This window comes from Ovis canadensis, chromosome 7 (genome assembly GCF_042477335.2).
Source record: "Ovis canadensis isolate MfBH-ARS-UI-01 breed Bighorn chromosome 7, ARS-UI_OviCan_v2, whole genome shotgun sequence".
Taxonomy (NCBI): Eukaryota; Metazoa; Chordata; class Mammalia; order Artiodactyla; family Bovidae; genus Ovis; species Ovis canadensis.
Window position 1 is genome coordinate 18,614,486 of NC_091251.1, and position 6,024 is coordinate 18,620,509.

A 6,024-nucleotide genomic window follows, 5' to 3' on the forward strand; every position below is an offset into this window, starting at 1 on the left:
GGGTGAGGTCTTCAGTGGGATTGAGCATGATCACGAGGCCATGGAGAAGGCCCTGGTTCCTGGGATTAACCCTAACAGGAGGGTGCCAGGAAAGCTTCATTCAGGAAAGTTGCTTTACCTGATGGAATGGCAAAGACTGCACCCTGGACAGAGGACTTTCCCAGCGTCAGGTTGTAGCCTACAGGGCCAGGCGCTGGTTTCCCCATCCCAGTGCCCCAGGACCTCACACGCCAGCCAGCACAGGGCAGAGTTCATCCAGGTATCCTCAGGCTTGGTCAGAGCTGGGTGCCAGATTGCCAATCCATAATACTTTGCTGAAATTAGTAGAGAGCTGGGGGGTCTCAAAATTCATTGTCGACAGGGTCAAAAAGGTTACGGCGATAAGTGAAGCTGAATTCATTAGACAGTGGTCGGGACTGGGGCCAACTAAAGAGTGCCACCATGGTGGAATGTGGGCTCAGTGTTGCTGAGTCTTCCAATTTTTCAAGGAAAGCAAAACAATAACAGAACCTAACAAGATTTGCATGTGACATTTTTAGCTTTTTGAAACGTTAGGGTATCAAGTAGAACATACCTGAGAACTATATTCCCCTCCTGGCCCACCACTGCATGACTGGGAGCAGAGTGTGTAGTGGGAACTGAAGGGAGACAAGACTGAACTGGTCGTTTGGGACTACATTCAAAACAGTCTGAAATACCTGGAGTTTTGGTTTTGTGGGTGGTTGGGAGATTCTCAGCACGTTTTTCTTAGCAGGGAAGTGGCAGAGCAGCTCTGTCAGTTCAGTAGAGGAAATGGATAAAGGAACAGGAAAGATCAGAGGGTAGGACACCCAGAGGCCCCTGATGTATCCAGGTGAAAGATGATACATGCGGTGGCCACCGTGAGCAGGAGAGGCATTTAGGAGGCAGAATGGAAAGGACTCAGTGAGCAGTGGAGAGAGGGAGCAGGAGGCAGTAAGGTTGGCTTTGGCCTCATAGCTTGGGTAATACAGTGATAGGAACATCACTTACAAAGCAAGTTATTTTCCCTCCTGCACTCATTCCAAACAGTCCACCCCATGAAAGGACCACCTGCCTCCTCCTGCTGGTTTTCTTACTTCCTCATAGAGCGTTGCTATTTTTAGCACCTCTTCCCCACCACTGTGAAGCTCACCCCTTTGCTTTTTTCTTTCTTCTCTCCCCTCCTTTCAAGGCTCCATTTCCTTCACAGGGTTGTCATTTCAACCAGCTTCTCTTTCCCCAGCGCCTTCCGCCTACGGGTAGCCCTCCCACCACACCTCTTCCCACAAATGAGGCTTTTAACGCTAATTACTGAGGTTTTTGGATCCAGCACAGAAGCCATGCACTTAAAGAAGTGAGACCAGGTGACTGGAGCTTATTTTTAGTGGCTGCAATTTGTCAATTGTGCCATCTGTTGTCACAGTGGCACCCAGAGACCAGAGCTCAACTCCAGAGCCCAGTGCCTGAGGATTTGTAAACCCTGCAGTTAGTTAGCTAAGTAGCTAACAGAAGGGTTAGCCCAGTGCTAAAGTCATAACCTGTGCTGTGCTGGAACCCTGCCCCTTCCAGTCCTCCCTGATGAGGATAAGAAATTATCAGGGACAGGATTGCAAATAGAGAAGAAGAAAAGGAGAGAAAGACGATGGAACACGAGTTAGTCTGCACACAGAGCTCACTGTGTCCATCCCTTTTCTTGCACACCCCATGCTCCCATCTTCTACTCTCCAGATGAACACCTGGGGTCTCAGTGTCCACTCTGCTCTCAAAGGATGGAAGAAGACAGGGAGAAAGTGACTTCTTGTTCCTAAGATAGATTATCTTCTCAAATCAGCTTCATGCTCAGATCTAAGAGACCCACTCCCTGAAACCAGGGGAACTGTGAAAGTGTTAGTCATTCGGTCGTGTCTGACTGTTTGCCTCTCCGTGAATTATAGCCTGCCAGGCTCCTCTGCCCATGGATTTCTCCAGGCAAGAACACTGGAGTAGGTTGCCATTTCCTACTCCAGGGGATCTTCCCCATCCAGGGTTCAAACCCAGGTCTGCTGCATTGCAGATAGATTCTTTATCGTCTGAGCCAGAGCATTTATCCCTGTAGGCTACTGGAAAATGGAGGTTTTCAGTACTCCTTAGGGGAGCTAGAGGTTCATCCATACTTGGGAACACTACTCAGCAATAAGAGGAAAATCTTGGTACATGGAATAGCATGGGGGATTCTCAAATGGCTTCTGTGGGAGTGACAGAAGCCAGTCTCAAAGGGCTCCATAGTTGTATTCCATTTATATGATAGTCTGGAAAATTCAAACTCATGGGGAGAAAATCAGGTCAGTGGTTATAAGGGAATGTTAGTGAGAAGGGGAGGCTGGTGTCCAAGGAGCACAAGGAAAATTTCTGGGGTGATGCAAACAGGCCTGATGATGGTGATGGCGACAGGACTGTACACATTTTGTCAAGACTCAGAACTGTGCACCTATAAACAGCAGATTTTACTCTGTAACTCAAGAGCACAAACCAAAAATGAAACAAAAAAGCAGAAGAGCTGTAGTCTGATGCTCTTAATTCAGATCCAACCCCTAAAGCAAATCATCAGTTTCCATGTGAACAGCACTTTGTAGCTCAACTGATGATGAACAAAGTCTTTGGAATCCCTTCCAGCTCTGCTTCTTGCCATACATGTGATTTGGGGTAACTTAAGCCACCTGTAACTTACAGCACCAGATTAATGTATTCATCCATAAAGGTAGGATAATAATAGCATCTGCCTTATACAATTGGTGACCTAATTAAATGAGAAAATACAATACATGTGAAGGGGTTAACCCAGTGCCTGGGGTATTATTTTGTAAGTTTAAAATAAATGTTCTCTACCCTTGTGGCTCAGCTGATAAAGAATCCACCTGCAATGCGGGAGACCTAGGTTCAATCACTGAGTTGGGAAGAGCCCCTAAAGAAGGGAAAGGCTACACTCCAGTATTTTGGCCTGGAGAATTCCTGTCCGTGGGGTCGCAAAGAGTCAGACATGACTGAGAAACTTTCACTTTCAGTATTACTCTTGGCTAACAGTCTCATATTCACTGATTTTAAAGAACCTTGGAAAGTTAGGAACATGACTTTCCCTCCAGTTAAAATATTTGGGAGAATCTTCATTGAGATTTAGGGAGATGAAGTTACTTGCTAGAGGGTACATGCCTCAGCAGGGAAAGGTTAGGGTCTTGAGCCTTTTGGAGGTCAGGCTCATGGGTTTTCCATTGCCTCACAGTCCTTTGCTTCAGAGGAGCCTGGTTGTGTGTTCTTAGGGTCCAATATCCCACTGCTATTCACACCAAGATAGGAGCAGAGACCTATGGGTAGATTATGTATATAAACATGAAGAAGCCTGCAGGCCTTATCTGGGTCCCAGAAAGTTTGAACTTGAGACTTGGCTTTGGTAAGACTCACTGTGAAATTCTATCTTGGGGTCTCAGCCTTCTTTTCCATTTACAGGGCAGCATCATTCCCACTCTCCATTCTGAAGGATCTACAGTAGGAACCAAATGTTCAGCCTTGAGAAGGGCTATAGTAATGCAGAAACTGTCATTACAAATCCTGTTAGAGATTTCTAAAGCTCTATTAGAAATCCAGCTAAGAGGGAAACAAACACATAAAATGTTTCTTCTCTTGATAGCATCATTCACTCTGCTATGTATTCATAGATTTCCTGCGATGTATCCCAGTCTGAGATGGTGGGTACACTCACAAGCTTCCAGAGGGAAAGAGACTTTCATTCTGCTCTTGTTAGCGGATCTCCATAGATCTTAGCCTTGGAAGTATCCCCTGGACCACTTCATTCATACTGTGCCATCACCTCTACTCCATCCCCACCACCCAGGCCAGAAATTGTATTGTCTTTATCTTTGCCTCTAAAGAGCTTGGCACAGATGACTGAGTTGAATAGAGGAGGCATGTGCTTTATTTGAAACTCAGCACCTGATTTTTCACAGATGGTCTACCCTCATTTCCTGGCATTCAAATGCCACCATACATATCCTCCTGACCTATACCCTTGGCTCCTCTTCTCCCAGCCTCTGCACCTAGCCATCCCAGCCTAGCCCTTCCCACCCTGCATCAGGGTTGTTTCTTTATGGGTTCATTTGCCTTGGAGGAACAGAAGCTCTTCCAGATTTATGAGCATGTCTCCAGTTCATCTCTGTTTCCCAAACAATTCAAAACAGTCTGGCACATGGATGTTCAGAAGAGCTCTGTTGATTGGCTGGCTGGCTAAATCAGTATATAAATAAAGGTCTTCTAGGTAACGACCCTCAGGGCCCTTTCTGTGCTGTCGCCTCCTTGGTAAATTCCTTACTAATCTTCCCATTCGTATTGTATTTGTTGTGGAGAGTGATCTCATTGCTGCAGCTGAGGAACGTAATTGGTAGTTTAATCGCTAAGTCTTGTCCAACTCTGCAATCTCATGGACTGTAGCCTGCCAGATTCCTCAGTCCATGGGATTTCCCAGGCAAGAATACTGGAGTGGGTTGCTATTTCCTTCTCCAAGCGATCGTCCTGACCTAGGAATTGAACCCAGGTTTCCTGCATTGCAGGCAGATTCTTAACCAACTGAGCTATGAGGGAATCTTGATAGTTCCTGGTTATAGGAGGTGCATTTTGGATATCCATATCCTCAGAGTGGAGGAGATGGTGGGGAGAGGGGTAGAGTAGAAAGTCAAGCCCATGGATGCCTCTAGCCTCCATTGATGTAAATAGGCTTTGAGATTCTCCACTTTCATCCTTTCCCCCTTCTATCCACTCTCCTGCTGCAGTCTGAGAGAATTTTCCAAAATTTGATCATGTAGTTAACTTCCCAAGGTATCACCAGACATCCTGTGGTAAAGAAAAGCTAAACTTATTACGACTACTGTAGTAATGAAGAGCACCATCTAGAAAAAATCTTTACAGTTTCTCAGAAGAGGGATGCAAGAATACATTCACAGGGTGTGAGGGTCTGGGTTTAAGTGTATGAGGCAGTCTTTGCAAGGTGAGAAACTCACTGGGTAGGCAAAATTAGTGGTATGACAGAGTAGGGTTGGTAGAAATAATGAGACAGGGTCTTGAAACAGGTCTTAGTAAGCCAACTGTTGCTGGATAAGCAAGGTGTTTGCCCAAGTTAAATACTGTATTGGAACTGATTTACAGGAATTCCCTGAAGCAGACAGTGGACATGTTTGTTGATTTTTAAAAATTATTCATTTATTCAGGCCACTCCAGGTCTCAGTTGTGGCGCCTGGGATCTTAAGTCTTCATTGCAGCATGCGGGGTCTTTAGCTGTGGTGTGTGGGATCTACTTCCCTGACCAGGGATCAAACCTGGGCCAACTGCATTGGGAGTGCAGAGTCTTAGCCACTGGACCACCAGGGAAGTCCCTGTTTATTGATCTTTTCCAAGCAACATAAATCATGTTAACACAAGTGGTCTCCATTCTTAGGCCAAATAGCTTATGTTGTAGTTAATACAAGAGGTCATAATTCTCAGTGTCATCAAGCCTCTACCCCTTCTTCCAAAAAACGAAGTCCCCAAACTTCTCATTACTTTTATAATAAAGTCCAAAATTCGTAAGCATGTGGTGAAGTTTGGACTCTTTTGCGTTGCTCCTCCTGCTCGCAGAGCTGCGTGGACCTTGCTTTAGTTCCTTGAATGTGCATGTTGCCTGGAATTTTTGCAGGCTTCTCTGCTTGAAAATATACAATATTGCATTTGATTCTTATACCCACACACACTCCTCTATGAAGTAAAAACTAATTATCTGCACTTTAATGATGACAAAGCTGAGGTACAGAGAGGTAAAATCGGTTTCCCACGGCCCCATGGTTGACACGTGGATGTACTGGAAATCAGCCCAGGTCCTCTGGCTGCAGAGCACACATGCTCAACCGTTCCACCCTCCTAAAGCCTGTGTGCTCCCCAGAGATGAACTGCTGTCTTCTTGGCTAATTTTGTTGTCTCCTCTCTTTCTCTTGGACTCAAGGCTGCCATTATAGGGGATGCAGTGGC

At 45.7% G+C, this 6,024-nt stretch overlaps 1 non-coding gene across 1 annotated transcript; it reads right to left on the bottom strand.

Moving 5' to 3' along the window:
• Positions 1-5,318: 5,318 nt before the first annotated feature.
• TRNAG-CCC (transfer RNA glycine (anticodon CCC)) lies at positions 5,319-5,391 on the bottom strand. The gene has a single exon. It is a non-coding gene; the product is annotated as a tRNA-Gly (tRNA).
• Positions 5,392-6,024: the final 633 nt, after the last annotated feature.